The 23,114-nt window shown below is 54.2% G+C and overlaps 18 non-coding genes across 18 annotated transcripts; 1 reads left to right on the top strand and 17 right to left on the bottom strand.

Annotated features, from left to right (window-relative positions):
- Positions 1–1,203: 1,203 nt before the first annotated feature.
- TRNAK-CUU (transfer RNA lysine (anticodon CUU)) lies at positions 1,204–1,276 on the bottom strand. The gene has a single exon. It is a non-coding gene; the product is annotated as a tRNA-Lys (tRNA).
- A 1,367-nt stretch (positions 1,277–2,643) lies between these two features.
- On the bottom strand, positions 2,644–2,716 carry TRNAR-CCU (transfer RNA arginine (anticodon CCU)). The gene has a single exon. It is a non-coding gene; the product is annotated as a tRNA-Arg (tRNA).
- A 2,673-nt stretch (positions 2,717–5,389) lies between these two features.
- Positions 5,390–5,461, bottom strand: TRNAP-AGG (transfer RNA proline (anticodon AGG)). The gene has a single exon. It is a non-coding gene; the product is annotated as a tRNA-Pro (tRNA).
- Positions 5,462–6,022: 561 nt separating this feature from the next.
- Positions 6,023–6,095, bottom strand: TRNAK-CUU (transfer RNA lysine (anticodon CUU)). Its single transcript has one exon. It is a non-coding gene; the product is annotated as a tRNA-Lys (tRNA).
- Positions 6,096–8,351: 2,256 nt separating this feature from the next.
- TRNAP-AGG (transfer RNA proline (anticodon AGG)) lies at positions 8,352–8,423 on the bottom strand. The gene has a single exon. It is a non-coding gene; the product is annotated as a tRNA-Pro (tRNA).
- A 1,262-nt stretch (positions 8,424–9,685) lies between these two features.
- Positions 9,686–9,757, bottom strand: TRNAP-UGG (transfer RNA proline (anticodon UGG)). The gene has a single exon. It is a non-coding gene; the product is annotated as a tRNA-Pro (tRNA).
- An 814-nt stretch (positions 9,758–10,571) lies between these two features.
- TRNAK-CUU (transfer RNA lysine (anticodon CUU)) lies at positions 10,572–10,644 on the bottom strand. Its single transcript has one exon. It is a non-coding gene; the product is annotated as a tRNA-Lys (tRNA).
- A 434-nt stretch (positions 10,645–11,078) lies between these two features.
- TRNAP-UGG (transfer RNA proline (anticodon UGG)) lies at positions 11,079–11,150 on the bottom strand. Its single transcript has one exon. It is a non-coding gene; the product is annotated as a tRNA-Pro (tRNA).
- A 1,183-nt stretch (positions 11,151–12,333) lies between these two features.
- Positions 12,334–12,406, bottom strand: TRNAK-CUU (transfer RNA lysine (anticodon CUU)). Its single transcript has one exon. It is a non-coding gene; the product is annotated as a tRNA-Lys (tRNA).
- A 428-nt stretch (positions 12,407–12,834) lies between these two features.
- TRNAP-AGG (transfer RNA proline (anticodon AGG)) lies at positions 12,835–12,906 on the bottom strand. Its single transcript has one exon. It is a non-coding gene; the product is annotated as a tRNA-Pro (tRNA).
- A 786-nt stretch (positions 12,907–13,692) lies between these two features.
- Positions 13,693–13,764, bottom strand: TRNAP-UGG (transfer RNA proline (anticodon UGG)). Its single transcript has one exon. It is a non-coding gene; the product is annotated as a tRNA-Pro (tRNA).
- Positions 13,765–14,653: 889 nt separating this feature from the next.
- On the bottom strand, positions 14,654–14,726 carry TRNAK-CUU (transfer RNA lysine (anticodon CUU)). Its single transcript has one exon. It is a non-coding gene; the product is annotated as a tRNA-Lys (tRNA).
- A 431-nt stretch (positions 14,727–15,157) lies between these two features.
- Positions 15,158–15,229, bottom strand: TRNAP-UGG (transfer RNA proline (anticodon UGG)). Its single transcript has one exon. It is a non-coding gene; the product is annotated as a tRNA-Pro (tRNA).
- A 1,178-nt stretch (positions 15,230–16,407) lies between these two features.
- On the bottom strand, positions 16,408–16,480 carry TRNAK-CUU (transfer RNA lysine (anticodon CUU)). Its single transcript has one exon. It is a non-coding gene; the product is annotated as a tRNA-Lys (tRNA).
- A 429-nt stretch (positions 16,481–16,909) lies between these two features.
- Positions 16,910–16,981, bottom strand: TRNAP-AGG (transfer RNA proline (anticodon AGG)). Its single transcript has one exon. It is a non-coding gene; the product is annotated as a tRNA-Pro (tRNA).
- A 786-nt stretch (positions 16,982–17,767) lies between these two features.
- Positions 17,768–17,839, bottom strand: TRNAP-UGG (transfer RNA proline (anticodon UGG)). Its single transcript has one exon. It is a non-coding gene; the product is annotated as a tRNA-Pro (tRNA).
- Positions 17,840–21,103: 3,264 nt separating this feature from the next.
- On the bottom strand, positions 21,104–21,176 carry TRNAK-CUU (transfer RNA lysine (anticodon CUU)). The gene has a single exon. It is a non-coding gene; the product is annotated as a tRNA-Lys (tRNA).
- A 1,193-nt stretch (positions 21,177–22,369) lies between these two features.
- On the top strand, positions 22,370–22,442 carry TRNAR-CCU (transfer RNA arginine (anticodon CCU)). Its single transcript has one exon. It is a non-coding gene; the product is annotated as a tRNA-Arg (tRNA).
- The last annotated feature ends 672 nt before the right edge of the window (positions 22,443–23,114 follow it).

Raw genomic sequence — 23,114 nt, 5'->3', positions numbered from 1 at the left:
GTCACATCCAAACATGACTGCTGGAAGAATCATAGCTTTGACTGTACAGCAAAGTCCAGCAACTTTGCTTTGTTAGTAAAGTCCTCTGTACACAGCCTATTTCCTGACCTTACCAGGCTGCCTTCTGAGTTGGCTGTCTCAGGATGAAATGACCCTGCCATCTGGCCCTTGTCAAGTTAGCCCTCCTGTCAGATTCCACGCGTGAACTGTTTGTACCAATATGTATGCCCTCCGTTCTCTAGACAAATGACTCCAAGCAGAAACAACTTTGCCTCCCAGAGGACTTTGGACAGTGTATGGAGACATTGTTGGTTGTCACAAGGAGGCTACTGACATCTAGAGGCCAAGGATACTGCTAAACATTCTGCCATGCACAGGCCACCCCCCATCCCCCCACCCCCCAGAACCATCTGATTCAAAATTTTTAAAGTACTGAGGTTGAGACTATAATATATCTCATTAATAATTTGTATATTATTATGTGGGAAATTATAATAACTTAGTTATGGCTCAGCAGGTAAAGAATCTGCCTGCAGTGCAGGAGACAAGCAGACATGGGTTTAGTCCCTCAGTGGGGAAGATCCCCTGGAGGAGGACAATGGCAGCCCACTCCAGTTATCCTTGCCTGGAAAATCCCATGGACAGAGGAGCCTGGTGGGCTACAGTCCAAGGGTCCCAAACAGTTGGACATGACTGGGTGACTAAGCCCAGATAAGATAAAACATATTATTAACATTGACTTCATTTTTAAGAATATAACGAGGCTACTAGAAAAAAATTTTCTAAAATATTTATTTATTTGGCTGCACCAGGTCTAGTAGAGGCATGCGGTGTCTTTAGTTGAGGCATGTGGGATCTAGTGCCCAACCGGGCCCCTTTGCATTGTGTGCACAGAGTCTTAGCCCCTGGACCATGAGGGAAGCCTCTACTAGAAAACTGTTCATTACAAATGTGACATTTGCTGCTTCCAGGATTCGCTCAGGAGGCAGTATATCTGGCTGTCTTTCTTTATTCTGTTTTCTTTTTTGTAATTGTTTTTTTGGTTGCCCTTTTTAAAAATTGATACAGTACTATAGATACCATCTTTCCAAGTCTTGCTAAATTAAGAATTTTCATTCAAAGACACCTTCTAATATGTATTTAAAAGAATCCTGGCTTTCGTGCCTTCTCCTGCAAAAAGGAAAAACACAAAACAAGACTATACGCCCAACGTGGGGCTCGAACCCACGACCCTGAGATTAAGAGTCTCATGCTCTACCGACTGAGCTAGCCGGGCTCACAGGCACCTTTCCTCCCTTCAGGGGAAAGTGTGCATCTACTACCTGACAAGATCCTGAGGATGAAGTGGGAGCACCACTGACAGCTGCTGCGGGAGGATGAGAGTTCGGTTGAAGCAGGGACTCCTTGGGCCAGGAGCCAGCGAAACCCACCGAGCTGCGCTGCGCCGCCTGGTGGGGAGCATGCATCTTCCCATACGCTCTGGACCCCAAATGTGTCCCAACATACCAGAGGTCACTCGCCTAACAGTCATCTATTCACTCAAGTGTTGATTGAACGTTTAATGTATGCCAAGCACTGAGGATACCGCAGTTGACAAATTAGATTTTTAAGAAAGAGGAAGAAAGGCGGCCAGACTCCAGATCAAAGGAAATTGCTGCTGTTCATTTTTGTTTCCTTCTTCACCAGACTCGATGCCTGCAGTTTTTTAACACAACAGGCAAGCAGGAAGTGCGGTAGGAGTCTTTTAAGGGGCAATTCTCTCTTCCCTGTTAGGAAACTTGCCCTGCCCTCTTCAGTTATTAAAAGAAGAAAGAAAGAGAAAAGAGATGTTTCTGAGGACACGGGGCGCTTTCTCCTGGCGTGTGATTATAAAAAGTCACAAAAGTAGCTATACTGAAATAACAGAAGTCCAGGCAGAAAATCACCCACAGTCCTAACCTAGATCTAGTCAACGTTATCATTGCCCCCCCCCTTACTTCCAATTCTCCCCTAAGTGCCCCTTCAGTTCTTACATTTCAAAGGGGCAAGGTCTGCTGTCCACATTTTCTGTTTAGTTTTTGATCTGTGTATTTCTGCATTTTGCTAGAGTCGCTTTTTTTCTCCCCTTCCTTCCTGGGTCCTTCCACACCTGATTCCTTTCTGTACAGTCAAGCAGGAACCTCTGCAGCTTGGGAGTTACTGTTTGTTATGTAAGAAATGCATAGAGCACGCCTTTCAGAGCAAAAACTTCCAAGTCGACTGGGATAGACTGAACATTCTTTTCTGAGGCTGAACAGTGTTAATGAAGGAAAATATATTCCATCTGTCTCCCACAGATGGCCAATCCCATCTCCCTTTTATTTATTATTTATCAAACTCTGCTGCAATAAAACATCCTTGTACTTACATCAGTAGCTTTATCTCTGAGACAGATTCAAAGAATTGGAATTAGAGGATCAAAGAATAGACTGCTTTGCAAAATTCCAATGAAACCACACATATTACCACATTAAGGTGTATGTGTAACCACACGTGTTTTCCCATTTAGACGTACAGGAACACCGTCTTTGTCCTTCCTTGTTAGGGATTGTGGGGAATTTTTGTATCTTCTAATGACCCAAAATGCATCTTCCCATCTAAGGAAAGACAGATCATCCGTCATACTACCCCAGGTGGGACTCGAACCCACAATCCCTGGCTTAGGAGGCCAGTGCCTTATCCATTAGGCCACTGGGGCTGCTGCCAAGACTGTGCCCAAGAACTTGGGAAGAAGGAATAACTAGTCGCCAGTAGTTAGAAAGTAATCCAGGAATTGGTTTGAGTGCTTATTAGAAACCTGGTTGAGTCCCTACAAGGTCCCAGTCTCTGTTCAAGACGCCAAGGAGCAGAGTCCTGAGCGAAACCGACAACCGACGCTCGCGGCAGAGCTCCTGTGCGCGCCGCGCCCTCGCCTCCCGCCGCGCCCTCCTCTTCCTGCATTCCCGCGGCTCCGCCCGCGCGCTCCGCGGAGTGCGGTTTGTCGGCTTCCTCCAGCGGGAGTCTCCGTCTCCAGAACGCCCTGGGTTGTCCTGCTGCTGACAGGTGCAGCGAGCAGTGAGGGTCCCTGGCTGCATCAGTCCGCAGCGCGTTGGGCAGGACCACCCTGCGGTGTGTGTGATAAACGTTCAGTCCTCCGGGGACGCGGCTGGACAGAAGACCCGGGGGAGCGCGGGGCTGAAAGAAGGCGTGCGGGGCCAACACCGAGAGCCGGAGAGGCGACCCCTCCGCGCCCGCCGAGGCTCAGCCGCAGGCGGCAGTCAGAACCTCCCCCACAGTCTCCTGCGTTGGGCATCGTCACCCAGGGCTTGGCAACGTCCGGGAGACCGCCAGCCCGCAGAATACTCCCCGCCCGACCTCGCTTTTCCAGGCCAAACCACACCCTTGGAGCTGCCCAAAGCCGAAGTCCGCGGGATCGGGACACACCCCCTGCAATTTCCCTCGCACCCACTTTTCTTTCTTCACTGAAGTTCCTAATTAATCCGAAGGGTAAAAAGTCAGCAGAGTCCAGAGCGGCTCAAGTTCCGACCCCCACCCCCACCCCGCCGCATCCCCTCAGGAGAGCTCCCGGGACCTCAGATTCTCCTCTCGTCACCCCCTATCCCGATTTCATCCTTTGTTACTCAAGCAACAAGATTATCCATGCGCAGTCCAAATTCAATCTCCTTCAATCTCCTCCAATAAGTCCTTTATGGCTGGAAAAAAAAAAAAAAATCCAGGACAGAATCAGAGGACAAAATTTGATTCAGTTGCCGCTACTTCTAATCTCCCTTGTCCTGTTGGTCCTGGCAGTCTGGCCACCCGCCCGGACGAAGCGGCGGGCTAGGAGTCGGGGGCGCTGGAGCCACCAGACCGGAAACCAGGGAGAAGCCAGCATGGGAACAACACGGCGGACACTGGGAGGAAACAGGACGCGGTAGACGTGGGCCCCTTGTGCCTCGGGTGTACTTTGTCCCACGGGTGCGCCCCGTCTCCGCACAGGCTCGCCTTTTATTTTATTTAGTAAAAGGGGCCGGGAGGAGGAGACGCCGGGGAACTCGCATTGCAGAAGCAGCTGGCGGCGTTGGGGCGGGACGAGTGTGTTCCTGTCCATACTCATCTCTGGGGGTCACAGATTCCAGGGGGCACCCAGGAGCAGATCCTGGGCTCTGCCTCGGTCACCCGGAGCCCAAGGCCGTCACGTTTGCCGAGATTGGCAGGTGTCCTTGCTCCACGGCAACTTCGGGCCGCCATCATCCCTCTGGTTCGCCACATCCGTTTAAATTAGGCCCTTCTTGACTTTTCCAAAAGCAAGCTCTTCACTGCTTTGAGGTTTGTTTGTTTTTTTATATCCAATATTTTCAGTTGTTTTTTGAAAGAGGGTTGGTCCCCAAAACCCATTTGTGTTACTGGAAACCTCAACTCTGCCAGGGTGTTTTTCTTTATAACTTCTTTAAAACTGTTTATAGTTTTTTAACCAATAAGTTGAAGTGTTTTTGTTTGTTTGTTTTTAACAAATTTGGAGAGAGATGGTTCCCCCTCTCCCTCCAGGAAATCAAATCCAACAGTCAAATCAGCCTTGGAGTTCTGCAGCAGACTCTGAAAAAAGAGGCGATTTGGCCTGAGAGATGGCCCTGGTCTCCGTCTGTGGTGACCCTGACCTACAGGGTGACTGACCTTGGCATGTGATTGCCCCTGGAAGTGGGGAATCTTTGCGTTTTACTGAAAGCAGCTCTCTAGATTTGGAACTCCTTAAGGGTCAAACTCAAACTCCACCTGGACCCCCAGCCGCCAAAAATGGGGCCTAATACAGCCTGAGGTTCAGAGCGGGGGACAGGACCCCGATCCTGACAGCATGGACCCCAGGTCTCCGTGCCCAACCCGGGCTCCCGGAACCCTTCCCTGACTTGGGGCTGTGGAACCAGGGCAGACCTGGGAGTGCCCAGGTGAGGAGTGACAGGAGAGGAGAGAAGGAAGAAGAGAAGGGAATCAAGAAAGAGGAAGAGGGCCTTGGGTGCCGGAGTCAGGCCCGATACGTTACTGGACACTTAGCAGGCAGGTTTGAGTCTCAATGGAGTAATTAATTGCTGGACTCGAAGCCTGAAAGGTAGGTGATTTGGGGAGACTGTTCCAGGTTTTCTCCCCTGCCGGCCTTAACCTGACCGAAGCCCCACAGGCATTGCCCTGCACTGTGATGTCCACACCCCTGAATCCCCAAGACTCCTACTAAAAGTTTAAAAGTATCTGGAAACAGCTTGAAGCTTTTAAATGTCTTCTCTAATTCTCTCGAAGTGTGGAGCTTTGAAGTACAACATCTGGGGACTTGGCGTAGTTCTCAAATCTCTAGAGAAGAGCTATTTTGAAGAGCTATTTTCATGTAAAAACGGAAATAAATGGGCTCGTCCGGGATTTGAACCTGGGACCTCTCGCACCCTAAGCGAGAATCATACCCCTAGACCAACGAGCCACACAAATTCTACCCTCTGGGTCTCTTCTGTAACTCCGTGGCATCCCGGATATGGAATTCGGGAGACCAGTGAGGTGGGGCGGGGAGGAGGCTCCAATTTCAGACCCATGGGAAAGTGTTGAGCTCATAGATTAGTGGGCAAGGGGAGGACTCCAGAGGTTCCTGTGCTGGCAAGTTGGGAAGCAGCCCCTGCAACCCTACCCACACCCCCCCACCCCAACCAAGTCTAGTGGTCCCTGTGCTCAGATTACAATGAGCCCAACGCCAGGAAAGGCGGGCTATATTAGCATCCCAGCTTGGCCTTTAGGTCACTTAGCTGACACTTCTTGCAGCCAGGAACATGCTTGAGGAGGAGCTGGGGTCAAAGCCAGGGCTAAAAGCCAGCAAGGAGCTGTGGGTCCGGCTGGGCAGTTGAGTGCCTTTTGATGGCAGGTCACAGGATTGCCTTGCTTGGAAAAGGGGCTCCCCCAGCTGTAGTATCCTGGTATCCATCTGATGCTCACTGATGCTCACCTGCTGAGTTTCTCCGGACTCCAAAAGGTCCAAACCAAGAAAAGACAACGCCCAACGTGGGGCTCGAACCCACGACCCTGAGATTAAGAGTCTCATGCTCTACCGACTGAGCTAGCCGGGCAACCATGAAGAAACCTTACCCTTGCATCTATTGATGGGGTAATGCAAAGGTGATGGGACCTAGGTGACGGGTACTGACTTAGATGTGGACACCAGGGCAGGTGGTCAGTAGCCAAAGGTTCCTGGGCCTCACAGGGAGTCCCCGCTTCAAGCTCCACTCTCCACCTACAGCCACTTCTACGACAACAGTTCCTCTAGTCCAGGACTTCCCTCAGCACCCTGTAGCTGGGGAACCCAGTCTGGCCCCTGTGCCCACCCGCCCACCTGACCGTGGGCTTAGGGAGGAGGAGCTGGGCCAAGTTGCCCGGAGAGAGCAGCATAAACCTAGGGCGAACTGCACAATTGACCCCTGAGGGGACATCTGGATTATTTCCAGTTTCTTGGCAGTTTCAAATAAAACAACTATAGACTTGTGTACAGATTTCTGTGTGAACAGAAGCCTTCATTGTTCTGAGATAAATACCCAAATTGCTGGGTCATATGCTGGTTATAAGTTTAGTTTTTAAAGAAAATGCTGCAGTGTTTTCCAGCATGAGTGTACAATTTTACATTCCCACCAGCGATGTATGGGGTGACTCATTGTCTCCGATAAAATATTCAACAGAAGTAGAGAGTGTCAGCATCCTTGTTGCATTTCTAACCTCAAATAGAGTATTTTCAAGGTTTCACCACAAACTTGAAATTTGCTGCAGTATTTTGTAGATAATTTGGGCAAGTTATGGGTACTAACAGCTTTCACAAGGTTATTTAGAATATACTTTTATTATCTTCTTAATTTATCCAATAACTGTAAAGTCATTCTCTAACATGGGTTATATTTGTCTTCTGTCATTATTTCTTAATCAGTTTTTGCAGAGTTCATCAATAGCATTAACTTTTTGTCATTAGTCGCTAATGTATGCTTGTTTTCAACATCATTATTATCTTTTTTTTTTTTTAAGTTCTACCAGTTTATTGCTACCAACCATCTTCCTCCATCCTCATGCACGCGTGCTCAGTCATGTAACTCCATGGACTGCAATCCGCCGGGTTCCTCTGTCCATGGACTTTTCCAGGCAAGAGTACTAGAGTGGGTTGCCATTTCCTTCTCCATCAGCATCATTATTTTCAGTGCTTCATCATTTCTCCCCTTGTTCTAATTTATCTGGGTTTATTTTTTGCTGTACTTTTTCTAACTTCTTGTCATTAGCTTTCAGCTTGTCTTCTTTATTATACACATCTAAGGCTATCAATTTTCCTCTAACTACTGCTTTAGCTGTGTCTTAAAGGTTTTGGTATGTAGTATTTTTCATCATCATTTACTTCAAAGTATTTTAAATCCCACTGTAATTTCTTCCTTAACTCATATGACTTCTAGAAGTGTGTTGCTTAATTTGTAATATTAGGATATTTTAGGGGTTTTGTTTATTTTATATTATTTGTTTTGATGTATTTTTAGTTTACCATCTTTCATCTTTCTAAACCATTGCATACATCTATTGAGATTTGTTTCACTTTTTGTGTATTTTTAGACAAATATAGGCCTGTTTCATTCTTCTAGAGCATTTTACATAGCTTCAGTTCTCAAATATATTTTCATTATTGTCTTTCATGTTTTTATACATAGTAAGGATGGTTGTGTTATAGTCTGTGTCGATAATCTTAGCATCTTTCCAACTTTATTTTCATATCTATCGTTCACTGGTTGTTGCTCATGATGCCTAGTTTCCTTGTATTTTTCACTGTGGCATCCCGTGGCACTCTTTCCAGCATATGCTGAAGACATCCTGGCAAGTACCTGAGACCCCGCAGGGGGTTGGGGGTCCCGGTGTCCACCTCTTGCACCTCAAGGGCGGCCTCCGCAGCACAGGGCGGAGGGAATTTGGCGCTGGGGGCCAGGACCTTGGGTACTCCTGCTGACTTCCGGGAAGGAAGGAGGGGAGACGCCTGAGTCCACGCCAGGTAGAGTGACTGGATTTAGAGTGATGCGAATGCCTGCAGCCCATCGGCTCTCCCTAAGTGGATGCCCTGCCCTCCTGACTAGGGACTGTGGGGCCCAGGCGTGACAGTTCAGAGGCCTCCAACCGAGTAAGAACTGGCTCCTGATGTAGAGAAGGAAACACCTCTCCAGTCTTCAGTGCCTGGAGCTTGGGCTAACAAAGTAGTTTGTGGCCAGACTTGTGGAGACACTTTCGCTCCTGGGCCTCAAAAAGAGTTTTAAAATGACAAGGGGAAGCAGAGAGTGGCTCCTGAGACCGGCAATTGGAGAGGGAAAATAGGGCTCGTCCGGGATTTGAACCCGGGACCTCTCGCACCCTAAGCGAGAATCATACCCCTAGACCAACGAGCCACTTGCTTACGGTGGGATCCTGCTGGTGGGCTCGCGGCTGGATGGGCCGTGCCACGCAACTGAGGAGGAATGGAGACTCCAATTTCAAGCCCCCTGGGAAGTGTCGAGTCCCAGGACTGATGGACGCGGAGAAAACTGAGCACTCCCCCAATCCAGGGCCCCGCGTCGCCTCCCCTCCGCCCAAGGACGACAGAGAGCCCCGGACCAGGAAGGGGGGCCGGCCTCTGTCCCCGCGCCGCTCATCGGTCATTTCGCAGGCCTCCTCGCCCCCGCGAACGCAGGGGACCCGCTGCACAGAGCCGGCGAGGGACTCCGGGGTGCGCGGGAGAGCTCGAGAGCCGGCGGGGGCGCGGAGGGTCCCGGAGCCGCGATCTCTGGTACGCTTGCTTTGGGGACGACCGAACCCCCAAGGCGTGGCCGCTGGTGATCGCTCAACAAACGCCGGCGGAGTGCACGGAGGGGACACCGCCTCGGCCTCCGCCTCCCGCGCTGCTCTCGCTTCTCCCGGCTCGGCTCCCAGCTCCCGCCCCCGCAGGTCAAAACCTAGAAAGTGCGTTTCGGACGCGGGGCCCCCAACCCACAAGGCTTGACTGTGAGAGTCGCTTTGTTCTATCGACTGATCCAGTAAAGGTCCCGGCCTCAGATGCCCTCGGATGGCCTGATCTGGGGGTGGTCCCTAGAGGGGGGCGAGTTAGCCCATCAACCAGACCGCGCACCAGGACGGATCACGATGCCCTCCCAGCCCAGCTGGCGGAGGAGGCGGGCCCTGCGGTCGGGCTGGGGAGTAGGAGGAGGCCTCCCTCCGAGCAGCGAGAGCCCGTGTCCAGGAGTCCGGGGTCAGGTCTGGGCAGAGTCTGCAGTCCCTATGTCCTCTCTCAACGTCCAGCCACTCCACAGCCCTTCCGGATACTTGGCCCCATTTCTTCGCCCTCTCATCAGGGAAAGCCCCGGGGAAGAGACCCCCGGACCCAAGAATGAAGTTGTGCCCAGGGAAGCCCGGGAGTCTCTTTCTCTCTCCCCGCCTCCCCGCCACTAAAATGCAACTTTAAGTTACAGTAGGGCTGATCGGGGGCTGGAGCAGTGATCCTCCGGAATAATCAGAGACCTGGAGCCCTAGGGCAACCTACCAGACACTTTCCTTCACTCTGTTTGCAGGAGCGGCTACCGCATGTCCGGCTCTCTGAGGACGCTGTCTAGTCTGTGTCTCCCGGACGCTTCCACCAGACCAAACCTCAGTCCTCCGCTTAAAGAAAAGAGGTTGCGGGCTCGTCCGGGATTTGAACCCGGGACCTCTCGCACCCAAAGCGAGAATCATACCCCTAGACCAACGAGCCACTACATCACTCCCCCTCCCCTCTCCAGTCCTTCTGCAGGTGACTCCAGTGAAGCTCGCTGCCATAGCTCAGTTGTCAGCGTGCGCACCGCCGAATCCGGCTCTGGGGGATCTCAGGGTCGCGGGTTCGCAGCCGCAGTCTGGTTTCATACGGACGTTTTGATTATCTGCTCTTCGTGCGGCGGGAACTGGAGGGAGACCCCACCTCCACCCTCCAGCTGCAGCTTTGCTCAGTTCTGGCTTCAAATAGAGGCAGGAGATTCCCCACCCAGAACACCTCGCCCGCAAGAAGCCTCTCCTAGGGACCGAGGGGTGCCTGGGCCTGAGGCAAAACAGACTCTGGAACTACGGAACAACCCTATATCCCTCTACTTAACCGACACTTGAACCAAATTTCTCCCCCAACAGAGCAGTCTCTGAACGAGAGGAGGAGGTTCCAAAGGACCGCTCATTGTCCAGGGGTAGGAGTATCCATTAGGTGCAAAGAGGGTCAAATTTCCAGAGCAGCCTAGGTCTTCACACCTTTTAATTTTGGGGACTTGTCAGCCTTTAAGGGCGCTGGTTCTTGCCTTGTCCTGAGCTTACTCTCCTGGCCTTCCAGAAATGGGAGTCCAGAATTTCCCATGTGAGGCCCAACCATTACAAGGAGCAGACAAGGCGAGGGAGGGCCCAGCGTGGCTTCCTATGGTGAGCAGGAATCTCTGTGTGTCTGCACCCTGTTCCTCCAACAGGGCACTTTTTAGTTGGGAATGGACAGCTGGGAGCAGAAAACCAACACACATGGCACTGGAATCCACAGCAGGCAGCAAAAGTCACGCCCAACGTGGGGCTCGAACCCACGACCCTGAGATTAAGAGTCTCATGCTCTACCGACTGAGCTAGCCGGGCAACTGGCAGGAGCAACCTTTGGCCAGGTTTCCGAAGTTGACCGGCTGTGGACCGCCCCAAACGACAGCATGGAGCAGGAACCAGGGTCAGTGGGTAAGTGGAGTGCCTGGATTTGAGGTGGGGGGTGGGCTTCGGCTGCAAACGTCAGCAGTGCATCGCCTCTCCCCACGCGGAAGCCTTGGCCTCCTGACCGAGGACCGTCGGGTCCAGGCTTGACTATTCTGAGACCTGCCACCGGCGAAGAACGGACTCCCGATGCAGAGGAAGGGACCATCTCTGTCTTCCGTTCCTTGTTCCTCCAGCACAGGCTGACAATGTAGCTTGTTAGGAGACTCACGGAGACACTTTGGCTACTGGGCCTCAATGAAAAAATTTAAAACGACAATGGAAGGCTCAGAGAGGGCCCTGAGACCCGCAAGTGGGAAAGAAAAGCAGGGCTCGTCCGGGATTTGAACCCGGGACCTCTCGCACCCAAAGCGAGAATCATACCCCTAGACCAACGAGCCACACATACCGGGGTTATCCCCCCACCCCCTCCTTCCGCAGGTGACTCCGGTGACGCTCCCCGCCATAGTTCAGTTCTCTGCATCCCCACCTGCGAAACTCAGGTCACAGGTTCGTAGCTGCAGTCCAGTTTCAGAGGGACGGTTGGATTATCTGCTCCTCGTGCGGCGGGAGCTGAAGGAGACCCCGCAGCTGCAGCTCTGCTCAGTTCTGGCCTCAAATGGAGGCAGGAGACTCCGCGCCCAGGGCACCTCGTCTGCAAGAGGCCTCACCTAGGGACCGATCGGGGATACCTGGGCCTGAGTGAGGGAGGTGAGCAAATCAGATTCTGGAAGAATCCTATATTCCTCTAGTTAATAGACACCTGAATCCAATTCTGCCCCAACGGAGCAGCGTGACTGAACTAGAGGAGGAGAGGGAGGCGGCGGTTCCAGCCACGGCTCCCTGGTCCAGGGGAAGGAGGAGGGGCTCAGGTTTTTACACTTTGGGTTTTTTTTAAATTGGGACCGGTGTTCCTTGAGGAGGAAAACCCTTGTGAGCCTTAAATGGCGTTGATTCTTGCCTTGTCCTGATCTGCTTACTTTCTTGACCTTCCAGGAATAGGAGTCTACGAGCCCCCATGAGAGAGAGACCCACCCGCTACAAGGAGCTGACAAGGACGACGGCAGGACCCAGCATGGCTTCCAGTGTTGTTCAGCCGCTCAGTCGTGTCCGACTCTTTGTGACCCCGTGGACGTCACCATGCCAGGCCTCTCCATCCATCATCAACTCCAGGAGTTCCCTCTAACTCACGGTCATTGACTCAATGATGCCATCCAACCATCAACCTCTGCCCATCCTCTTCTCCCCCTTCCCACCTGCCTTCAATCTTTCTGAACATCAGGGTCTTTTCCAATGAGTCGGCTCTTGGCATCGGGTGGCCAAAGGATTGGAGCTTCAGCATCAGTCCTTCCAATGAATATTCAGGGTTGATTTCCTTTAGGATGGACTGGTTTGATCTCCTTGTAGTGCAAGGGAGTCTTAAGGGTCTTCTCCAACAACACAGTTCAAATGCATCAGTGGAGAGCAGGAATTTGCCTGTGTCTGCACCCTGTGCCTCCAACAAAGCAGTTTTAAATCGGGAATGGACAGCTGGGAGCAGACCAACGCACGTGAGGCAAAAATCCAAATAAGCAGCAAAATCTACGCCCAACGTGGGGCTCGAACCCACGACCCTGAGATTAAGAGTCTCATGCTCTACCGACTGAGCTAGCCGGGCGACTGCACAGACTCCTCTGAGGACAGGTTTCGGAACGTGACGGCTGTGGACCGCCCCAAATGACAGGATGGGGCAAGTCCTGGGGTCAGCGGGAACATGGGGTGACTGGATTTGAGGCGGGGCTGGCTGGGCTCCAGACGCAAACGCCAGCAGCGCATCACCTCTCTGCACGCCGATATCCTGGCTTCCTGACCTGGGACTATGGGGCCCAGGCTTGACTGTTCAGAGACCTGCAAGCGGCGAATCACCAGTCTTGATGCAGAAGGGAACCTCTCTCCGTCTTCCATGTCTGGAACTCAGACTGAAAAGTAGCTTTTTGAGACACTCGTGTAGGCACTTTGGCTACTGGGCCTCAATGAAAATTTTGAAACGACGACAAGGGGAGGCATAGAATGGGCCCTGAGACCCACAAGTGGGGAAGAAAAGCAGGGCTCGTCCGGGATTTGAACCCGGGACCTCTCGCACCCTAAGCGAGAATCATACCCCTAGACCAACGAGCCGTACATATTAAGGTTTTTTGGCTCTCCTCTCTGATGCCGTGGTGTCTTGGAGCTGGACCGGCGACGCCACTAAGGTGGTGCGGAAGGGAGACCCCAGTTTCAGACCCACTGGGAAGTGCGGGCTTCCAGGAATGATGAGCGCGGGGAAAACTCAGCGCTCCCGGGCCGGCAAAACGGACAGAAGCCCCTGCGCTCCGACAGTCCGGGGTCCGTGCCGCCTCCCCTCCGCCCTCGGGCGACAGAGAGCCCGGGACCGGGAAGGGCGGCCGGCCTCTGTCCCCGCGCCGCTCATCGGTCACTTCGCAGGCCTCTTCGCAGCCGCGAGCGCAGGGGACCCGCTGGACAAAGCCGGCGAAGGACTCCGGGTCGCGCGGGCAGGTGGGGAGAGCTCGGGAGCGGGCTGGGGCGCGGAGGGTCCCGGAGCCGCGATCTCTGGGACGCTCGCTTTGGTGGCGGCCGAACCCCCAAGACGTGGTCCCCGGTGATCGCTCAACAAACGCCGGCGGAGTGCATCCAGGGGACACCGCCTCCGCCTCGGCCTCCCGCGCTGCTCGCGCTTCTCCCGGCTCCGCGCCCCGCTGCCGCCCCCGCAGGTCAAAATCAAGACAGCGCTCTTCGGGCGCGGGGCCCCCAATCCCCGAGGCTTGACTGTGAGAGTCGCTTTGTTCTACCGACTGATCCGGCCGGACAGCAGCGGTCCTGGCCTCAGAGGCCCTAGGCGCGCCTTGTGTCTCCCCGAAGCTTCCACCAAGTCGGTCTTCAGTCCTCCTCTTAAAGAAAAAGGACGGGCTCGTCCGGGATTTGAACCCGGGACCTCTCGCACCCAAAGCGAGAATCATACCCCTAGACCAACGAGCCGACACACGCCTCCCACCCCTCCCCCCGTCCCTCTGCAGGTGACTCCCGGGAAGCTCGCCGCTGTAGCTCAGTTGTCAGTGTGCGCACCTGCGAAACCCGCCCTGTGGGTTCTTGAGGTGGCGGGTTCGCAGCCGAACTCCGGTTGCAGACAAACGGTTAGATTATCTGCTCCTCTTGCGGCGGGAGCTGGAGGAAGACCCCGTAGCTGCAGCTAGGCTTAGTTCTGGCCTCAAATGGAGGCAGGAGACTCGCCGCCCAGAACACCTCGCCTGCAGTCGGCCTCACGCGGGAACCGATGGGGGGGCGGGGAGGGGAGGCGGGGAGTTGGGGTGCCTGGGCCTCCTGAGGAATTGAGGAAAACAGATTCTGGAAGAATCCTAGATTTCTGAATCCAATTCTGCCCCCACGGAGCAGCGTTGTCTGAGCGAGAGGAGCAGGGGGAGGCGGTTTCTGGCCATGGCTCCCAGGTCCAGGGGAAGGAGGAGGGGCTCAGGTTTTTACACTTTTTTGTATTGTGATTAGGACCAGTCCTGGTGGGCTGCCGTCTATGTGGTCGCACAGAGTCGGACACGACTGAAGCGACTTAGCAACAGCAGCAGCAGTGTTCCCTGAGGAGGAAAAGCCTTGAAACGCTTAAAGTGCCTTGGTTCTTGCTTTGTCCTAACCTGCTTATTCCCTTCACCTTCCAGAAATGGGAGTCTAGCTGTCCCGAATAGAGGCCCATCTGCTACAAAGAGCAGACAACTCCGAGGGCAGGACCCAGGCTGGCTTCCTAAGGTGTGTGTGTCTGCACCCTGTGCCTCCAACAGGGCAGTTTTAAATCGGGGATGGACAGCTGAGAGTAGACCGACCCACGTGAGGCAAAAATTCAAATAGGCAGCAAAATCTACGCCCAACGTGGGGCTCGAACCCACGACCCTGAGATTAAGAGTCTCATGCTCTACCGACTGAGCTAGCCGGGCGACTGCATAGACTCCTCTGCGGACACGTGTTGGAACGTGACGGCTGTGGACCGCCCCAAATGACAGGATGGGGCAAGTCCTGGGGTCAGCGGGAACATGGGGTGACTGGATTTGAGGCGGGGCTGGGCTCCAGACACAAACGCCAGCAGCGCATCACCTCTCTGCACGTCGGTATCCTGGCCTTCTGACCTGGGACTGTGGGGCCCAGGCTTGACGGTTCAGAGACCTTCAAGCGGCGAACCACCGACTCCTGATGCAGAAAAAGGGAACCTCTCTCCGTCTTCCATGCCTGGAATTCGTACTGAAAAAGTAGCTTTTTGGGACACTCGTGGAGACATTTTGGCTACTGGGCCTCAATGAAAATTTTGAAATGATAACAAGGGGAGGTACAGACTGGGCCCTGAGACCCACAAGTGGGGGAAGAAATAGCGGGGCTCGTCCGGGATTTGAACCCGGGATCTCTCGCACCCAAAGCGAGAATCATACCCCTAGACCAACGAGCCACACATAACAGGGTTACCCACCCCACTCCACCCCCTCCTTCCGCAGGTGACTCCGGTGACGCTCCCCGCCATAGTTCAGTTCTCTGCATCCCCACCTGCGAACCCCAGCTCACAGGTTCGTAGCTGCAGTCCAGTTTCAGAGGGACGGTTGGGGTATCTGCTCCTCGTGCGGCGGGAGCTGGAGGAGACCTCGCAGCTGCAGCTCTGCTCAGTTCTGGCCTCAAATGGAGGCAGGAGACTCCGCGCCCAGGGCACCTCGTCTGCAAGAGGCCTCACCTAGGGACCGATCGGGGATACCTGGGCCTGAGTGAGGGAGGCGAGCAAAACAGATTCTGGAAGAATCCTATATTCCTCTAGTTAATAGACACCTGAATCCAATTCTGCCCCAACGGAGCAGCGTGACTAGAGGAGGAGCGGGAGGCGGTTCCAGCCACGGCTCCCTGGTCCAGGGGAAGGAGGAGGGGCTCAGGTTTTTACACTTTGGTTTTTTTTTAAATTGGGACCGGTGTTCCTTGAGGAGGAAAACCCTGTGAGCCTTAAATGGCGTTGATTCTTGCCTTGTCCTGATCTGCTTACTTTCTTGACCTTCCAGGAATAGGAGTCTACGAGCCCCCATGAGAGAGAGACCCACCCGCTACAAGGAGCTGACAAGGACGACGGCAGGACCCAGCATGGCTTCCAGTGTTGTTCAGCCGCTCAGTCGTGTCCGACTCTGTGACCCCGTGGACGTCACCATGCCAGGCCTCTCCATCCATCATCAACTCCAGGAGTTCCCTCTAACTCACGGTCATTGACTCAATGATGCCATCCAACCATCATCCTCTGGCCACCCCCTTCTCCCCCTTCCCACCTGCCTTCAATCTTTCCGAACATCAGGGTCTTTTCCAATGAGTTGGCTCTTGGCATCGGGTGGCCAAAGGATTGGAGCTTCAACATCAGTCCTTCCAATGAATATTCAGGGTTGATTTCCTTTAGGATGGACTGGTTTGATCTCCTTGTAGTGCAAGGGAGTCTTAAGGGTCTTCTCCAACAACACAGTTCAAATGCATCAGTGGAGAGCAGGAATTTGTGTGTGCCTGCACCCTGTACCTCCAACAAGGCGGTTTTAAATCGGGAATGGACAGCTGGGAGAAGGCCAACGCACGTGAGGCAAAAATCCAAATAAGCAGCAAAATCTACGCCCAACGTGGGGCTCGAACCCACGACCCTGAGATTAAGAGTCTCATGCTCTACCGACTGAGCTAGCCGGGCGACTGCACAGACTCCTCTGAGGACAGGTTTCGGAACGTGACGGCTGTGGACCGCCCCAAATGACAGGATGGGGCAAGTCCTGGGGTCAGCGGGAACATGGGGTGACTGGATTTGAGGCGGGGCTGGCTGGGCTCCAGACGCAAAAGCCAGCAGCGCATCACCTCTCTGCACGCCGATATCCTGGCTTCCTGACCTGGGACTATGGGGCCCAGGCTTGACTGTTCAGAGACCTGCAAGCGGCGAATCACCGGTCTTGATGCAGAAGGGAACCTCTCTCCGTCTTCCGTGCCTGGAACTCGGACTGAAAAAGTAGCTTTTTGAGACACTCGTGTAGGCACTTTGGCTACTGGGCCTCAATGAAAATTTTGAAACGACGACAAGGGGAGACACAGAGTGGACACTGAGACCCACAAGTGGGGAAGAAAAGCAGGGCTCGTCCGGGATTTGAACCCGGGACCTCTCGCACCCTAAGCGAGAATCATACCCCTAGACCAACGAGCCGTACATATTAAGGTTTTTTGGCTCTCCTCTCTGATGCCGTGGTGTCTTGGAGCTGGACCGGCGACGCCACTAAGGTGGTGCGGAAGGGAGACCCCAGTTTCAGACCCACTGGGAAGTGCGGGCTTCCAGGAATGATGAGCGCGGGGAAAACTCAGCGCTCCCGGGCCGGCAAAACGGACAGAAGCCCCTGCGCTCCGACAGTCCGGGGTCCGTGCCGCCTCCCCTCCGCCCTCGGGCGACAGAGAGCCCGGGACCGGGAAGGGCGGCCGGCCTCTGTCCCCGCGCCGCTCATCGGTCACTTCGCAGGCCTCTTCGCAGCCGCGAGCGCAGGGGACCCGCTGGACAAAGCCGGCGAAGGACTCCGGGTCGCGCGGGCAGGTGGGGAGAGCTCGGGAGCGGGCTGGGGCGCGGAGGGTCCCGGAGCCGCGATCTCTGGGACGCTCGCTTTGGTGGCGGCCGAACCCCCAAGACGTGGTCCCCGGTGATCGCTCAACAAACGCCGGCGGAGTGCACGGAGGGGACACCGCCTCCGCCTCGGCCTCCTGCGCTGCTCGCGCTTCTCCCGGCTCCGCGCCCCGCTGCCGCCCCCGCAGGTCAAAATCAAGACAGCGCTCTTCGGGCGCGGGGCCCCCAATCCCCGAGGCTTGACTGTGAGAGTCGCTTTGTTCTACCGACTGATCCGGCCGGACAGCAGCGGTCCTGGCCTCAGAGGCCCTAGGCGCGCCTTGTGTCTCCCCGAAGCTTCCACCAAGTCGGTCTTCAGTCCTCCTCTTAAAGAAAAAGGACGGGCTCGTCCGGGATTTGAACCCGGGACCTCTCGCACCCAAAGCGAGAATCATACCCCTAGACCAACGAGCCGACACACGCCTCCCACCCCTCCCCCCGTCCCTCTGCAGGTGACTCCCGGGAAGCTCGCCGCTGTAGCTCAGTTGTCAGTGTGCGCACCTGCGAAACCCGCCCTGTGGGTTCTTGAGGTGGCGGGTTCGCAGCCGAACTCCGGCTTCAGACGGACGGTTAGCTCACTGGCTCCTCCTGCTGTGGGAGATGAAGGGAGACTGGGAAGCTGCCGCTCTCCACTCTTGGGAGGTCCCTGAAGACCCCCTCCCACCTGGCCTCAAGTGGCTGCCGTTGACTCCAGCCCTGCACCTCGCCCGCAGGCGGCTCTCTCCAGGACCTGTCCAGGGTGCCTGGGCCTGAGGCAAAGCAGACTCTGCAACTACTGGAACAACCCTTTATCCCTCTATTTGATTGACACCTGAACCAAATTCTCCCCCAAACAGAGCACTATTTCTGAGCAAGAAGAGGAAGAGGAGGAGTTTCCCTGGGAAGGCTCACTGGTTCAGGGGTTAGTGAAAGTCGCTCAGTCCTGTCCGACTCTTTATGACCCCATGGACTATACAGTCCGTGGAATTCTCCAGGCCAGAATACTGCATCCACAAGCCATTCCCTTTTCCAAGGGATCTTCCCAACCCAGGGAGACGAACCCAGGTCTCCTGCATAGCAGGCGGATTCTTTACCGGCTGAGCCACTGGGAGGCTCCATTAGGAGCAAAAGGGTCAAATTCCTGGGGCAGCCTAGGTCTTCACACTTTTTAATTTGGGGAGCTTGCAGCCTTAACGGGCATTAGTTCTGGCCTTGTCCTAAACTCCTTACTCCCCCCGCCTTCCAAAAATGGGAGTCTACAAGCCCCCACGAGAGGCCCAAACGCTCAAAGGAGAGGACGACAGCGAGGGCAGGTCCCAGCATAGACGCCTATGGTGATCAGGAATTTATGTGTTTCAGCTCACTGAGCCTCTAACAGGGCAGTTTTTAGTCAAGAGTGGACAGCTGGGAGTAGAAAACTAGCTCACATGGGACAGAAATCCACAATAGACAGCAAAAAAAAAAAAAAAGGCAGCCAAAAAGTCTCCGAAGGTTGGGCTCAAACCCACGACGACCCTGAGATTAAGCTAGCCGGGCAGCTGCACTTTGCTACCTGCTCCAAATTTCCGAAGGTGACTGGCTATGGACCACTCCAAATGACAGGAGAGGGCAGGCTTGGGGTCAGCGGGGACATGGAGTCCTCTCCGGGCATTCTCATTGTCTAGACTGCCTAGAATCTGTGGTGTTCTCAGGCTTGGGAGGACTGTGCAGGGCTGGGGTGGGGCTCGGTACTGACGGAGGGTGGGACGGTTGGCTGGTGGCTCAGCGGCTGCCAGAAGCCCTGCGGCAAGGACAGAACTCAGGGCAGACCCGCGGGGGATGATCTCACGACATGTAGACGGACACTCGGCCCCAAATGAGGATGGGCCCACCTACTTGCTGTCACCAAATATCTGTTAAAGCCGCGTCTCGGCTCAGGATGATGCCAGGGTCTGCTTCAGATCATGGGTATTTTCAGCTGCACCTGTGGCCCTCAACCCGAACCACCAAAGTCAGGTGCAGCCTTAGATCCCGGATGTTGCCTGGTACTGAGTTGAATTCGGTCTTTCTCTGCGCTTTGACACAGCCTGAGGCCCACATGTTGACTCCAGTCCCCACTATGAGGCCAGGGGACGTGAGTATGTCAGCTTGAGGTGGCGCCAGGAATATGAGGACACAGTTCCTGCCTCAGGGTGATGGAAAGCAGGCCTGAGCCGTGGGTTCCTTCTACCAAAATATTTTGCTGAGCCCCGACTGACTCTGAGTCCGGTCGGATCACTGATGGGAACCCTCAGGATCCAAAGCTAGAGGCTGCCATCTGGGACAAGACTCTTCAGGTTTCTGCCCAAAGTGGGGCGGAAGAGTGTGAGGTACAGGGGCAAGAGTGGGCCCAGGGAGATGGGAGGGGCCCTAGGGAGAAAACCAGTGCTTCCAGCAGCCCAGAGTTGCCTGGCTCAGGGAGGTGGCCTGAGGTGGGCAGACAGGATCGAAGCTCAAGCAAGAGTTAGTTCTGCAGTCTTGAGACACTGTTCTAAATTATTTACCAAAAAATTAAGTAACTTAATATCCCAAATAAATCTTTGAGGCATGAGCTGCTATTATCCCCACTCTACAGATGAGGCCCTTGAGAGGCCCTTGAGAGCCCAGGCTTGGTGGGTCCAGATCTCTGAAGTCCAGATGGGGACTAGAGGAGCCTGGTCCTATAGCCCTCTCCCAACCCTAAAGAACTGCCCAGGATTTGTATCCTGGACCACTCACACCTAGAGGGAGGCGCAAAACCCCAGATCACCAGTCACTTGGCTGTGGAAATTTCTTAGATCTCCGCAAGGTTACTCGAGTGCTCCTGAAACTGAGGTTCAGGGACAGAGTCTGTGCAGGGAAGCATGGATGTGTGGGTCAGGGACATAGATCAGTCCACAGTGTCCCAAAGTGATACCCAGGGCAAGGGGGGAGAGCAGGGCTTGGACCTCAGGACTCCCTGTCACTACTTACTTCCTCCTGTCTCAATCCCTTTGCTCTCCATCATAAAGTAAAAGCACCTGGAATCACAGTCTGTCATTCCAGGCACACCACAAAAATGCACTGAGGGCAAGGGAAGGGCTTGCCCAGGATTTGAATCCGCCTGTAGAGAGGGGTAGGATGTGAGTCTCACTTGGTGTGAGGGAGCCATGGGCCCTGTGGACCCACCCGAAGCCAACTGAAGAGTATAACCAAGGCTCGGAGACCCCAGTCAGTCAGGGAGCAGGACCGACACCATAACAATAGTGCAGGGACCCTTCCAGGCCTGGCTCTGTCTTTTCTTGTTTAAGACACACCCTCTCTGCTCCCTCCGCCCAAAATGTCTTCTGAGGGGAGAATCACACCCCAAATTGGTGTCCTTTCTTCCTCCTCATAGGATAAGGTGCCTAGGACTTTGTGTTTGTTTTCTCAGAAAAGTGAAAGTCGCTTAGTCCTGTCTGACTCTTTGCGACCCTCCATGGACTATACAGTCCTTGGAATTCTCCGGCAAGAATACTGGGGCCGTAAACTCTTCCCTTCTCCAGGGGATCTTCCCAACCCAGGGACAGAACTCAGCTCTACCCACATTGCAGGTGGATTCTTTACCAGCTGTGCCAGCAGGGAAGCCCTTTCTTAGGAAGATCTCTCCAAAGCGGATTCGGAGTTATTGAAAAGCCTATGCAGAGCCTATGCAAGTGACAGGGGCCCCCAAAATAGGAGACCCGCCCAACGTGGGGCTCGAACCCACGACCCTGAGATTAAGAGTCTCATGCTCTACCGACTGAGCTAGCCGGGCGTTGCAGGGGAAGGCGGAGCCCAGGTGACTGGCGGGCTACTCCTACCCCGCCTTTTCTTCCCATTTTCTACCTCCCGCCGGAGGTTACAGGCGCTGAATCGCGGAGGTGCTGTCTTCCACTCGTGGCCCACGTTCTAGGTCTGCAGAGGAAATCAGGTCCCCAGTCCCTCGCTCTAGCGAGTGGCCCACTCGCTGGAGCCTCCACAGCAGACAAACCTGGTCCCTTTTGCTCCGGTAGGGGCGATTTGTGGTCTGGGGTCGCAGAGTCCGCAGCCCGGACGCCCGGATTGCGAGAAGCTGCGACCTCCTCTCTTCCTTAGCATCATCCCAGATCGGGTCCCGGGTTCGAGCCCCAAGGGCGTCGTCGTGGGACAAGGGGCCGCGCGCGGCTCGGAGGACGAGTGTGGAGGTTCTGAACTCCCTCATCTCCTTCCCCAACTCGGTCCTTGTCCACAGGTCCTTTCCGGGTCCCATGGTCCCCCTGAGTCTCCAGGTGAGACGAGCAGAGGGTGAGGGACACCTTCCAGCAGGAAAAGTCTGTAGCCACCGCCTTCCCAGTGCTGGGCACAAAAAAGGGGAAGAGGTGATGGATCCCCTCCTACTGGAGCTTTCCCGGCTTGCCCCTCCTGAAAGCGACAGCGTCTGGAAACTCAGGGATGCCCAAGACTGTCTTGAAGGGCCGGTCGCCCCCAAGGCCAGCACCGTACCCTTAAACCAAAGAGCCAGAACGAAGATGACCCATTCTGGTTCTTGGTCGCCCTGACACCGCCCTTCCTCTCCTCCCCGCGTCCCCCCCCCCCCCCCCCCCCCCCCCCCCCACCGCAACTAGGGCAGAGGCGGGATGCTCTGCTCCGAGAGAGGGAACCTGGGGCAAGTTTCGCTGCCAATACCCCGAAGGGGATGGTGAGGTTATGCTTAATGTTCTAGGGTCCGGGGTTCGGCGATACTCACTCAGGGCGGCTTCCACCACCACCCCCACCTCCACCTCGACTCCCTCCTCCATCCCCACCAGGCGCGGGGGGACTTGGGCAGCCCTGGGACCCTAGGGTACCGGGCACAAGGGTGCCTATATCCCAAGCCTGTGCTTGTCCCTAAGCAAAGGAAGCAGCGCAGCAAAATACTGGAACAGAAGTCTCGTGCTTCAAATGTAGGAGGGGCGGGTCCTGGACAGGAAGAGAGAGCCTAGGGAGCACGCCCCGGTGGCCTAATGGAGAAGGCACTGGCCTCCTAAGCCAGGGATTGTGGGTTCGAGTCCCACCCGGGGTAATCGGTCACATTTTGGCATCTGTATGTTGGGGTGGCTTCTGTCAGCAAAAACTGTTGTCAACCACATCCCTGAGAGCTGCACCTTTTAGGACCCCCAAAGTTGGAGGACGGGTGTTTCTTTACACTGGTGAAAGTGAGGAAGGAAGGGAGCTGGCTAGAGGGTAAGGGACACGTCACAGAGGAGCAAGATCTTTAACGTTCTGATATGTCTTTAAACTATCTAGAATGTTTACATTTAAAAATCAATGCACTTTTTATAGAATGAAAAAGACCATATGATCATCTCAATACATGCAGTAAAGGCACTTGATAAGTCCAGCCTCCATTCCTGATTTTAAAAACTCTCAGCAAACTGGTGTTTGAGGGGTAGAAGGAAGAGGTAACAGAGCCATGAGAAAAATGTTGAGGTTGATGAATTTGTTCATTATTTTGACTCTGGTGATGGTTTGGGAGTACACAAAGATCAAAATGTATGAAATTGTGTACTTTAAATGTGTTACACTCTATTATATCAAAACTTTTAAAAATTGAAGTATAATTGATGTACAATATTTTATGTTACAGGTGTACAATATAGTGATTCACAATTTTAAAGATTACACTTCATAATTACTAGAAAAATTGACTTTATTCCCAGTGTTGTACAGTATATCCTTGTAGCTTATTTTGTAC

This window comes from Ovis aries, chromosome 24, assembly GCF_016772045.2.
Source record: "Ovis aries strain OAR_USU_Benz2616 breed Rambouillet chromosome 24, ARS-UI_Ramb_v3.0, whole genome shotgun sequence".
NCBI lineage: Eukaryota > Metazoa > Chordata > Mammalia > Artiodactyla > Bovidae > Ovis > Ovis aries.
Note: the sequence above shows the minus strand (reverse complement) of the source record. Positions and strands in the feature narration are given on the sequence as shown.